Below are 12,363 nucleotides of genomic sequence, written 5' to 3'. Positions count from 1 at the left end.
TGTCAGGCCCAGGTTCTATTCATAATTTTCTTTCTAGAACATACTACTCTTATCTATGAGATGCTTAAAAAATTTTAAATGAATAATTGAATGCCAACAGACCAGTAAATTGTGATCTGAGGTTTTCAAAGAGATATTAATAGATGCTCCCAAAAGAAGGGATTCTGTGATTAAATAAGGTCAGGGAAATTTGTACTAAATCCCACTCCTAGAGATTCCAATACACACTTGCATCTGAAGAACTATAAGAAGTCCTTAAAATAGAAAACTATTTAACTTTGTTTAATGTTTAGGTAAAGAAAGCTTTCTTGCCCTTTACTTCTTTTAACACACATAATAGCATTCTTCAAACAATTTTTTCTTATGTCTTAACATAGTTTGGATTTTGATTCATTAGGATCAGCAAAACAAATGTTAAAGAAACAGGACGTGTGCATTCTCTTTATCCAGTATGCTCCCCAAAGGTAAGACACAGGTGCTAATTCTTTCAATATAGCTTTGACACTTTGTAGTGGAGAAAAAAGTTTGATCAATATAGTACTCTCATATACTGACATATACACCAAATCTTTTTTTTTTCCTTAAAGATGTTTTATTTATTTGAGAGCCTGAGAGAGAAAGAGAGAGAGAGAGGGAGAAGCAGGCTGAGCAAGGAGGCCGATGCAGGCCTGAATCCCAGGACCCTGGGATCATGACCTGAGCCAAAGGCAGATGCTTAACCAACTAACTGAGCCACCCAGGTGCCCCAAGATATACACCAAATCTAACAGAATCTATTGCTTTCTTTTTTTATGAAGTTTCTAATTTTAGGAATTAGAAAACACCATCTAACCATAATGAATAGCAATATTATTATAGTCACATTGAAACCATCGTTTTGTTTTGTTTTGCTTTGAAAGTGTTCTTACAAAGATAATATAGTTACCTAAACACTAAATGTACCACCAAGCAGTTATGAAAGTAGCTTGAATGATAAAAGCATTAATCGTTCTAAAATAAAATTTCCACATGAAGGTCAAAAACCTTTACCACTTCACCTTCACTAAGTAGTCTGATGGAGTTTGGAGTACATTCAAAAAACCAGGAACCCAAACACAATAATACTCCTGCCCTGAATAGCTGTTATGCTATGCTTTCTTCACTGGGAGACGGGGAAGGAACCTCTATTTGCCAAATAGAAAGTTCTGACATATGGGGTGGCAAATAACATTATGTAACGATAAAGCACCCATCCTGGTAACCAGAACTCTTATTAAGAACAACAGGATAGCAAAGTGACTCATCAGCTTGTGTGCGCTTTCTCAATTCTAGTAATTTGGGACAAGTGTGGGGAAGTTACAAGTTGTTTATGTGCAACCCAAAATGACAGGCAACACAAGTTACTAAGCAACATTAAGTCCTTGCATTTTTCTAATCTTTAAAAGCTGCCTCAAGCTGAATAATCCTGTAATATAAAGGTAAAGGGAAAAGCAATGTGGGAGTCATGTTTCTGACTGAATGAAATGTTTTGCTCAATAATTCTAAAATCCGGATTCACCATGAGTTCATCTGTCTTGGTTTTAGGATTACTTCAGGTGTATAATCCTCCTCTGCTCACTGTCAACACCAGAAACTTGTCCTATAATGAAAAAAAGGGTAATGGAGGGGAGCTGTGTGGAAGTGGTTCTTATGAGTCTTGAAACCGGTTTGTTTCCCAGTAAATAGGACCTCTGTTCTCTACTTCAGCTCTTTGTCTCTTTCCTAGCACTTATTACAACAACAACAAAAGATCTTGTATTTGCGTCCTTGTTTGGGTGTGTCTTCTTCTGTCTTTCTCTTTCACTGAAGTACCTTCAGTACCGTAGGAATTTGTCCCTTATTTTACCATTTCCTTTCCTGAGACTGGCACATTGCCTGAAACAAAGTACCCATCCATGACTAAAAAATGAAATAAAATAAAGCATGGGATCATGGTGTCAGTAATTCTGTTTTTAAGGTAAGAGTTTTAATAACTGTGTTTCTTCATATGAACCTTAAAATTTCCCAGAAGTAGCTGATCGTTACTTAGGATCTCTAAAATACAATGCTAAGAAAGGCAGGCAAGCGAGAATTCCCCAGTCTTTCTTTTCATCAAGTAACCAGCGAAGGGATTCCTTGGTCAAAAGCCCAGGAAAAAAACGTTTCCTTACATTCTCTGTCTCAGCAGAACAAGTTGTTGAATAAACTACAAACTCATCTTTTGTGCTTGAAGTTCTGTTTTCAGGTCAAGGATCCTGTAATGCTCTTCCACAGCACCTCCATTTCTTCCTCCTTTCCAGTTCATAGGATTCAAAGGGAGTCAAAGGGAGGTTATAACAGATTTCCTCACATAAAAGATCATCTTCTCCTCGTCTGCATAGGTACAAATAGGAGAAGAGTCGATGTCGATGAAAATAAGAGTATCAGTTTGTACATTATGTGGATGATAGCTGTGACTACCTCTTCAGATGGTCAGAGGAAGAAAAATGAAAGGCCTCGCATTATGTCTATAGCTAAAGGGAAGGGAACTGAAATTCCTAAGGGTTGATTGTGTGCCAGCCACTCTCCGGGAAGTATTTGCATGTGTTCTCTAATTTATCTTTCCTACCAGTTACTATTTCTTTTTATAAGTCAATAAAAATCTTTTGGGCAAAATAATAAGTAATGATGACCCTATAAAGAAGATGTTTACTATAACATTTAATAGATTTTATGAGTCTCATATTTTATTAATATAAAACTAGAATGAAAACAGCTTTTATATTTTATTTAGAACATTTTCTTTGCTATTGGCACTTTACTTTTTATCTGAGACAACATCCTAAGTAAATAGAAAATACTAAATAGCTATTATTTTTTAGTATTTATTACGTTCCTTCTCTTCTAAGCCTCTTACACACATGATTAAATCATGTAATTCTATGAAGTGGATATCATGTTCATTATCCCTATTTTACAAAGAGAAATATAAACCATAGAATTTAAGTTACTTGCTCAAAGTCATACAAGTAGTAAAGATTTCAGGTCAGGCAATTCGAAGGCAAAGAATAAATGTTAACCCCTATATCACAGTACCTAAGAAGGAAACGATGAAATTCAAATGGGCTTCTGTGCATACTGAGAAATTTCACATGGAGTCGATTTCTCCACACCTTTAACCACAATTCCATCATCACAAATAATCAGAATATGATATAAGCCAAGATTCAATTTAAAAAAAAAGAAATATTATAAAGGAAGGCCCAGCAATTTCACTGGGGTACTCTCATCCTGAGATAACTTTGTTGATGGAACTTCAAAGGGATCTTAAATAGCTATCACACATCTGCATGTCTCATCACCACTGTTCTTCCCCTGGTTATAACTGCATATGTGACAACTGATTTGTGTGGATTAGAAAGAGAATAAAGTAGAAAGACAAAAAGAGTAAAACAGAATTATTTGACCTAAGATGATACTTTTAACAAAATTACTGTATTTGGAAAGCCCTATAGCTATACCCATCCAGTTCACATTGTTATAATATTTATATGCTTAATGAAAGAAATTTACATATCATTAATAACTAAAATTCAAATTATCCCATAAATTGAAAATGCTTCTTTGGGGGAGGGAGAGCAGGGATTGATTCTCCCACCATTATCCATTTTTTTCATTTTTCTCTAGTGGTAGTCAACTTTCTAATGTCTGTTCCTGACAGGACTCAATATTTATTAGCTATGATTAAATCAAAATCTTCTCAGGACTCTTCTTCAAAGAAAATGAGAACTCAAGAAACAATTTTCCGAAAGCACCATTTCACAACTTCATTCTACTGCCTGAGAAAACCAAAACATCTTCAATGAACCATATATTCTAATACTTGCTTTCTCCCCCCACCAAGATACATTAGTACCAAAAATTAGGTATCGTTACAAATTTCAATATTGTAGTCTGGAATAAGCCATCTTTCATATTCCAAAATATTGTCTCCTATATTCTAAATATGCAATATCACAGGGGGTGGTAAATATCTTTTGAGTAATTTTATACAAATTATGAGTTCAACTAATTAAAATGTATTATCTGGCTCAGACCTTGTAACTTAGCATTTGAAAGACCATTCTCTAGTCTTTTGGGGGGTAAAGACTATAGAACTGGAACTACAGATCCCTCAGGGAACTGAATTAGAGCTTTAAATTCAGTGTTTTTTGAGTTTTACTACTATATTAGACATAATGCTCAGCACTAACATTCCAGAGATAAATAAGGCTTGGATTCCTTCCTTAGTGCAGAAAATAGATTATTTCAACCCTCTGTGGCATATTCGATAATAAAAGCAAGCACAAGTTTCAGCTAAACAACAGAAAATGACAGTTGGGCCAGTGGTGGACTCCAAATAGAATCCTGGAAGGTTGTGATGCTAGAGCAAAAGCTTAAAGATCCATCATGACGTGAAACACTAATGGAGTAAGGACAGAGGAACCTGCGTGTCAAGAAAGAAATTACAGATGGGGCGCCTGGGTGGCACAGCGGTTAAGCATCTGCCTTCAGCTCAGGGCGTGATCCCGGTGTTATGGGATCGAGCCCCACATCAGGCTCTTCCACTATGAGCCTGCTTCTTCCTCTCCCACTCCCCCTGCTTGTGTTCCCTCTCTCGCTGGCTGTCTCTATCTCTGTCGAATGAATAAATAAAATCTTTAAAAAAAAAAAAAAAGAAAAATTACAGAGATAGGCGTAAGCAGAGACAAACAAGGTAAACAAATAGCATGAATTGTAGAGGGTTATAAAAAGCCTGTAAGAGTTAGTAAGTAAACTTAGAGCCTTTGGGTTAAAAGCATGGGCTCTAGAGCCAGACTTCTGGTTTATTCCCCAGCTCCAAAACTAATTTCAAACTGTGGGTAAGTCCTTTATCTCTCTTGTGCCTCAGTTTGTTCCCTTATAAAATGGAATGCATATGATAATAGGATTATCCTATAAGGGTATTGTCAAGATTAAATGTGCAAGATGCTTATACAAGCAACTGGTATGTAGCAAGCACTCAACAAAAGTTCCTGTCATTATTTTTATATAAGGGGAAGAGAGCCGAAGCACCACATTCAAAAATCAACCCTTGAAGTTCATTGTCCTAACTCCATTCCTAACCTCAACCTGCAGTGTCACAAGTGACAAGAGACAAAACAGAGAATCAGGGCCGACAATGTAAATGTATTTGCAAAGCTCCATCAAAGTTCATCAACTTTCCTTATGGAGCAGACATATTTATACTCTGATTTTGAAGGTAATAACTTTTGTGCTCCTTGCTCTGTAGTGATTGGCATATTGCCAATAAAAAATAACTGAGTCAAGGACATTGTGTTTCAAACTTACAAGGCAATACAGATTCCCTGTTCAAGACAAATCCTTCATTTCAAATTGTTGACTCAGATAATACTTAAAAAAGAATTTCAGCTGTTTAAATTTAGCCTGCTGAGAAAGACCAATCTTAAAATATTGTTTGGCGTTATGCCCATAACATTTTCATTTTATTCCTTGTTAGTGTTTGTCTTCCGTGATAAGAAGACAAGTGACAGTAATCATGTTATTCTCCTTAACACTTCCGATTTTACCTAAATGAACCATTTTGTTTTTATCCTCACCAGTTAAAGATGGCCTTTCATTTCCTGGCAAATTTTCAGAAAGTGATCATGCAAGAACCAGTGGTATTTCCACACACTGTTTTACTCCTTTGGTCATCATCAGGCCTTTCAGCCCCCACTTGCCTTTGAATCATCATTTTTACTCTTAAAAAAAAAAAAGTGTAAAGGAGATTATCTGAAGACAAGCCTAATCTAATTTTTACAATCAGACCTTACAACTACTTAAAGAGATGTTTTAAATCTGTGCTTTATCTACCCACCCCACATGCGGTCCAAAGAGTTTGTTTTTTAGTGTCCTCGGGACACAGTATCTGGACAATTTCTCCTACCAGTCTCCCACCATGATAAGCCTCCTCTTATTTTCCTTTTATCCCTCTTGGTTTTTGGGTCTTCCAACTTCTCTCTTCCCATATTAACTCCATCATTTTCCTTCCTGAAAAAGATGTCCCCACCCTCATTTTCATGGTTCATGAAGCCAGACCTGAACACTGAAATTGGAATAGTGGAGTATGCCAAGTTTGGATTTGGCGTCAATTCAGGTTTTAATTTGGGTAGATCCAATCTTGGGTATCAATAAAGCAAGGAGTTTTCTCCTGATTTCTATGATTTCTCAAGCACTCTCAATGTACTCCACCTACAAATCGACAAGTTCACTCCACTAGAACATGGTAGAGTACCATTTTAATAAAACAAACAGGCAAAGTGATTAAGAGTTTATCCTAGCCCACTATTTACTATAAATATGTTGCTTTTGGTAATTTGCTTATTTGTTCTGTGATTTAGTTTCTTATGAAGGGGAGAAAATGCCATCTCTCCTGTAGCTATTATCCCATAAATGAGAAGACATTTTCAGAGTACTTAACCTAGTACCTGCCATTTGTGTACTCACAATAACTGTGAAATATTCATGTACTTTATGGTGAATAAATCATACATGCAAATAAACCAAGGAGCTATCAAGGGGTTGGACCCACTTCATAATTAATACCTAAAGATGAACAAATACATAGGATTCTTGCTTGAGGTCAGATTTTGTATTGGTGTTTTAAAAGAGAGATAAAATGTCATGAATGGGAGAGAAGCAATAGGAAGAGGTTTCAAATTCTTGCCTAGATCTTCCTCCAGGCAGATGCTTCTGGGCTAGAAGTATTACCCTTAAGAGAATATTGCAACAGCATCATGCATACATAACTACAGTTCTGTTCCTGAGGCCAGCCAGTGGGAGAAGCATCCAGGAAAGGATATTCTTAACATGTCATTTCAAGCCTATATATCAACATCATAGTCATTATTAGCAGGCAGAATTAGATTGAGGGACCAGCATCTATCTTTGGCTTGTCTGGCTACAACTCTTCCCTCTTTGCGTAGTGTGCAAGGAAAGCATGAGTCATAGGATACTTGCCTAGTTCAGACACTTTTCCCAGAAAAACTTACCAATGGTTTAAACTTTAAAATAATTGCTTTATTTCAAAAATAGTTTTTAAAATCTTCTTCTCACACATAACATGAAGTGCAACATGAGGCTTAAAGTGAGGTCAACCAAATGATGAAACAAAGCTATTCCCAAAACTTGACTTGTCTACCTATGTTTCTATCTTAAAAGATGGTCTGACAAATCCCGATGCAATTCAAATTCCTAGCAATTCCATTCAGCCTCTTAGCCCAATTTTTCTTCTCTTTAGCTAATGCTTGAAGTTCAGGTAGTGATCTATTCTAGAGTTACTTACAAACTGGCTCCAACCATATTCTTTTAGTCTTCTGTGTGGATGCTTCCTTTTCATTTTTATTGTTGTCTAAAGTTTTTAACCACTCTCATGTATGCACTATCACAACATATCTTCTGGATTATATTTTACTTGGTGATTTACAAAGTTATATGTAGAGTTTTACACCGAGAAATATGTGCAATGGAATAGGTTACTTCTAATAACTGGTTATTTCCATGACAAAAATATTTTATCTGGATATCCCTGTGATGAGTAGGCAGTCATTCAAATTACATTCAGGATATGTTTTATTTCTTAATAAAATAATGAAGATTAGGTATATTCGAGGAGTAACAATTAAAAACTGAAATAACTGGATAAGAGTGATTCTTAGTTTTCTCTTTTCTAAAGATGGAGAATTTCAGAATTACTTTGCATTTCACAGTAGTTGTTTCATAAGTTTTGATAGCTCTATATCCTATAGAATTTACGATAGCCTATGGAAGAATCCAGCTTAAAATCCTGGATTCTGTTTTGGGTACTCTCTGCTTTTTCATTAATCTTTCCTGGAGAAAACTATAGTAATACCACAATTTTCCCTGTGATCCTACAACTAAGTCTAATATTTTTTGTGCAACATGTCTTTTCTACTTGAGAGATTCCTTCTTCTTTGCTTCATTAAAAAAAAAAAAAATCTGGTCAGTTTAAAAGAAAACCTGGTTAGAAATATGCCAGCATTTTTAGATTAATTATTTCTGGTTCCCCTCTAAAAGAGAACTTTAGTATTCTGCCTGCATTCACATTTATTTGGTCATTTGCTTTACAATGAGCTGGCCGTGGCTGACCTGTTTTTACCTCCTTTTAAGAGTTTGTTATCTGCAATTTGAGCAACCAGTTGAAGTAGTTGTTCAAAAGTTTTTTAAGCCTTCCTTTTTTGCCAGGGACCACAATGCTGCTTGGGTCGAAGTATAAAGCCATCTATGTAAAAACCCCCACTTTGAAATCACAAGGAAGGGACTGCTTAGCTAGTGGAGAAGATGACTGCAGTCAAAAGAAACTGGGGGAATCCAGCACTCCCACCCCCTAAAGAGTATTTGAATGTTTATCAAATCATCAGTGTCTCCTAGGCTGTTGCCTGGCAGTTATCTAGAGACCTACTTCACATTTTATTTTAATATAATAAAGTAAATCAAAGACCTTTGTTTCATTTTGCTTGTTGATTGCTTCTTTATTTTGCAGATTAGGACTAAGTCTGGAATGAAACTTGAGACAATTAGCTGGGCGTTTAAAAGTCTAAGCCAGCCTCTTCACGAATTTTCTATTGGAAAGGCAAAGTGTCATCCATTAGTAACTTTCAGGAGCTCCCTCTAGTAATTAAATGTAGGACGCATTTACCAGTTTTGTTCCCTAAAATCACAATGGACTAGGCGCTTTATGCATACCTAACCGACAAGCCACATCCGTCAGCAAATAACCAAGAGTAAACCAACTATAGCATAACTAGGACGGGAGTCAGAGAGACAAACCGATTTCACATCTCAAGGAGAATTCAAAGCTATGCTTTTCTAACTTTCCTCGCCATTTCTTCTCAGCCTCCCTTCCCCCGCAGCACAAACCCAGAAGCCACTCAAATTGCCAACCGTGTCGAGTTTAACTTACTGCAGTGTGATGCAGGCGAAGACTGGGCGCATCTCCGAAGCGAGAGCAACCGCTTTTCCGGAGAGGACCTGGGACCAGCCAGCTCTCAGGATCCCTTCCAATTCACACGCTCTCGGCTCGGTGGAGAAGGCTGCCTCACAGCTCGGCTTCCCCAGAGGAGTGGAGCTTCAAGAACTCCGCTCGCGGCATCTCCTCCCCCCCGACTTCCACCCCCTTTCACCACGCACGGCCCATTCTAACTAGTGTCTGAAAGATGCAAATCGACTTCCAGTCAACAACACAGGCTGCCTGCAGCCCACCCGTCCCTGACAATTTGCAACTCAGAAACAGCGGAGGCTGAGAGATGTAGGTTTCCCGAGCCTGAAAGTCATCTTTGGCATCCCCGTTCCCCACCTCGCACGCCCGCTTCCCCTCCTCTGCGCGGCCACCTCCAGTCTCCCACTCAGGCTAGGCATCACAAACGGTTATTTTATTATCCATACCAATAAGCATCAGAAGGAAATGGGAATTGTCAGAGATGAAATACCTGTTGTCCATGACTCATGCTCTTCTCTCATCTCTTTGAGTCCTTCATTTATATCAAGACGCGTTGATATTGGAAATCTGTGCAGTGCGTGTGTGTATGTGTGTGCGTGTGGTGAGGAGGAGGCAATCTGCGCGGCTGCAAGCAACAGCCCTGCCTATCTCTAGCTGCCGCTTCTACAGCTGCTGTTGCTACTATTGCTGTTGGAGCTCAGGGAGAAGGAGACAGAGAGACAGTGCTTTACAGCTATTTAACTGCTGGACCAGTTATAAGAGGAGGGAGGAGACTGTGCAGGTATGAGTGGCTGTTGTTGAGACATTAAGCTTGATTCACTGCAATTACTACCATTCAGGATACATTTCCCCTTCAACAGGAAACTTGATACCCGTCTCCCCACCCTTTCGCTAACTACAGTCCTTGATGGGTCATTGTTCATCAACCACTTGCCTAACCCACTTCTGGCAATTCTAACAGCTGCACACTCTATTTCTGCATTCTAACTTGGTAACCTGGGAGCAGGTGACTGGAGGATGGATGAGGATAAAGTAGGAAGGGATGGGGAAAAGCCGGCAAATATTAAAAAGGAAATTGTTTGTATGTGTAACCCGTGAGGGTACAGATAAAAATGATAAGCCACATGTGTAAAATAATGCATTGGAGTAATACAAATGTAAGCCAATAAATAATTATGTCTATTTTATAAAATGTGTGCAAAACCAGACAGCTATTAAGGATGGTGTTTAGAAGCTTAAATGCAGGATATCTTGATAAACACACGTCCCTTGTTGGCTCTCGTCTTCGGTGCATACTATCCACTGTGATTTCAATGCATCAATATTTCTGTCAGCTAGAAATTCTGGTGAAACCTACTGGTTACTGCTGCCTGTGGAGTCTTCCTTTCTCTCCTTATTGGTTGCTCATTCTCTGCCCCGATTTATCTCCAGCTTATTCTCACATAAGGTGAAGCTGAGCTGAATTTAGAACTGAATGAAGTTCTCAAAACCCCTAAAGACAAGAATACTTCTTAATAACTAACTTAATTTGCTCTAGCAATAGTTTTCGTGTTTTTTTTTTTCTGTAATAGACTGGATAACCACAAACAACCCCTCCTAACTAGACACACATGTATGTGCACACACATATATACAGATGTATGACACTTAATTGATAGTACTATTAATCCACTTGGAACATTCAGTTGCTAAGCTAAAAATAAACTTAATTCCTTTTGATTGTAATTGTAATGCACACCATTAATTATTTCTGCTCTGCTCTGAGCTGTTTTTATATTTGTCATATATTTTCCCATTTGTTAGGTTTGTATAATCAGGGTTAATTTGGACAGATGTTACTAAAAAAAAAGAAGGAAGTGTAACAAATATAACAGAGGACCCAGAAGGAGGAAAGGAACCCAAAAGGATTAAGTAATAAATCTCTTGATCTGTTTATATTAGAAAATCACTGATTTTAGGTAAACAAAGCCCAGTTAATGTGCAAACCATTTATTAATTATCCAATAAATATCAATTTACCAAAATCAACCTTACTGCAATTATAACAGAAAGTATATGATGTTTGTTTTAAAAGTCGTACAGTATACTAAATTTGAAGAATATACAGAATTTTTTTAAATATCACAATCCTAATAAAACATAATGCCAGGGGCTCCTGGGTGGCACAGCGTTTAAGCGTCTGCCTTCGGCTCAGGGCGTGATCCCAGCGTTATGGGATCGAGCCCCACGTCAGGCTCCTCCGCTATGAGCCTGCTTCTTCCTCTCCCACTCCCCCTGCTTGTGTTCCCTCTCTCGCTGGCTGTCTCTATCTCTGTCGAATAAATAAATAAATAAAATCTTTAAAAAAAAAAAAACAAACATAATGCCAAATAGTCAAATATTTTTGCCCAATTTTTGTCTGTTTATTAAATAACTTCCATAAAACACACTATTAACATTGTTAAAAATCTGTAATTCACATTTTCATACTTATATTAAATGCAATGTAAGGAAGTAGGCAAAGATTATCCACCCTACTTAGAAATATATTTGAAATAGAAGGCCCAGTTTGTCCATAAATGCCCCCATCAGTGGATTTTAGAAACTTCATAAGGATCTTTGTATACTTAATCAATCTAAAAAAAAAAAAATGACAGAAAACTAAACTTGTCTATAAATTTCCATTAATCAACAAAATCAACAATTTATGGGTATACAGAAATAAATAATATCTTAATTCCCAACTAAATTTCTTTTGTCATCAAAACATGTATTACCAAACTAAATTTTGTAATTTAATTCATCTTTGTTCACTGTAGAAAAGCCCAAGGACGGCCAGCTCTGCAGCAGCAGAAGCCTTGTCTGCTTAGTTCACTCACGTGTCTCTAGCCTCCAGCAAAGTGCTTAGAATGTGCTATGTGCTCAGTAGGTAGTTGTCTAATAAATGAGTAGATGCATAAATAAATTAATTTCTGGATGCAAGATATTGGGAAGATAAGTGAGAAGAAGAATGTTTAAATTCTTCCAGTCTTTCCTATGCTGTAAAATAATTAACACTTTCGACTCACTTTGTGTTGTCTCAAAGTAAATTTTCACAGACTCTACAAATCTTCATAATAAATGTCTGTCCCCAATACTTTTCCAAAACGATTTTTCTACTTACTATATGAATTCAACCAATATGAATTCCCTAAAGTCTCATTTCCTGAGATTTCTGCAAATCAGTAACATCAGGACCTATCCATCCCTGAGAAATGCTCGGTTTTCCCCCACTTTGACTTCCAAATCTGTACCTACTCTAGTGGGTGCTAGACTAGATGTTTAAGAAAATAGGTTGTTCACAGGAAACAATAGGTGTTAGGGAGGAT

General features: G+C 37.2%; 1 protein-coding gene across 5 annotated transcripts in view; it reads right to left on the bottom strand.

Annotated features, from left to right (window-relative positions):
- The window catches only part of DGKB (diacylglycerol kinase beta), a 682,497-nt gene that overhangs the window by 651,962 nt on the left and 18,172 nt on the right, over window positions 1-12,363 (bottom strand). For 3 of the 5 annotated variants that reach the window (XM_087861009.1, XM_087861012.1, XM_087861013.1), the window contains exon 1: window positions 9,507-9,735. The exons of 1 other annotated variant lie outside the window; for it this stretch is intronic. The gene's annotated coding sequence lies outside the window, so the exon portion shown is untranslated. Of the gene's footprint in view, window positions 1-8,980; window positions 9,188-9,506; window positions 9,736-12,363 lie in introns of those variants that run through there. One more of the 5 variants, XM_087861010.1, reaches the window with a different exon arrangement.

The sequence above is a fragment of the Ursus americanus genome, chromosome 3, assembly GCF_024610735.1.
Source record: "Ursus americanus isolate L20-20 chromosome 3, mUrsAme1.1.p, whole genome shotgun sequence".
NCBI classification, from domain to species: Eukaryota; Metazoa; Chordata; class Mammalia; order Carnivora; family Ursidae; genus Ursus; species Ursus americanus.
Note: the sequence above shows the minus strand (reverse complement) of the source record. Positions and strands in the feature narration are given on the sequence as shown.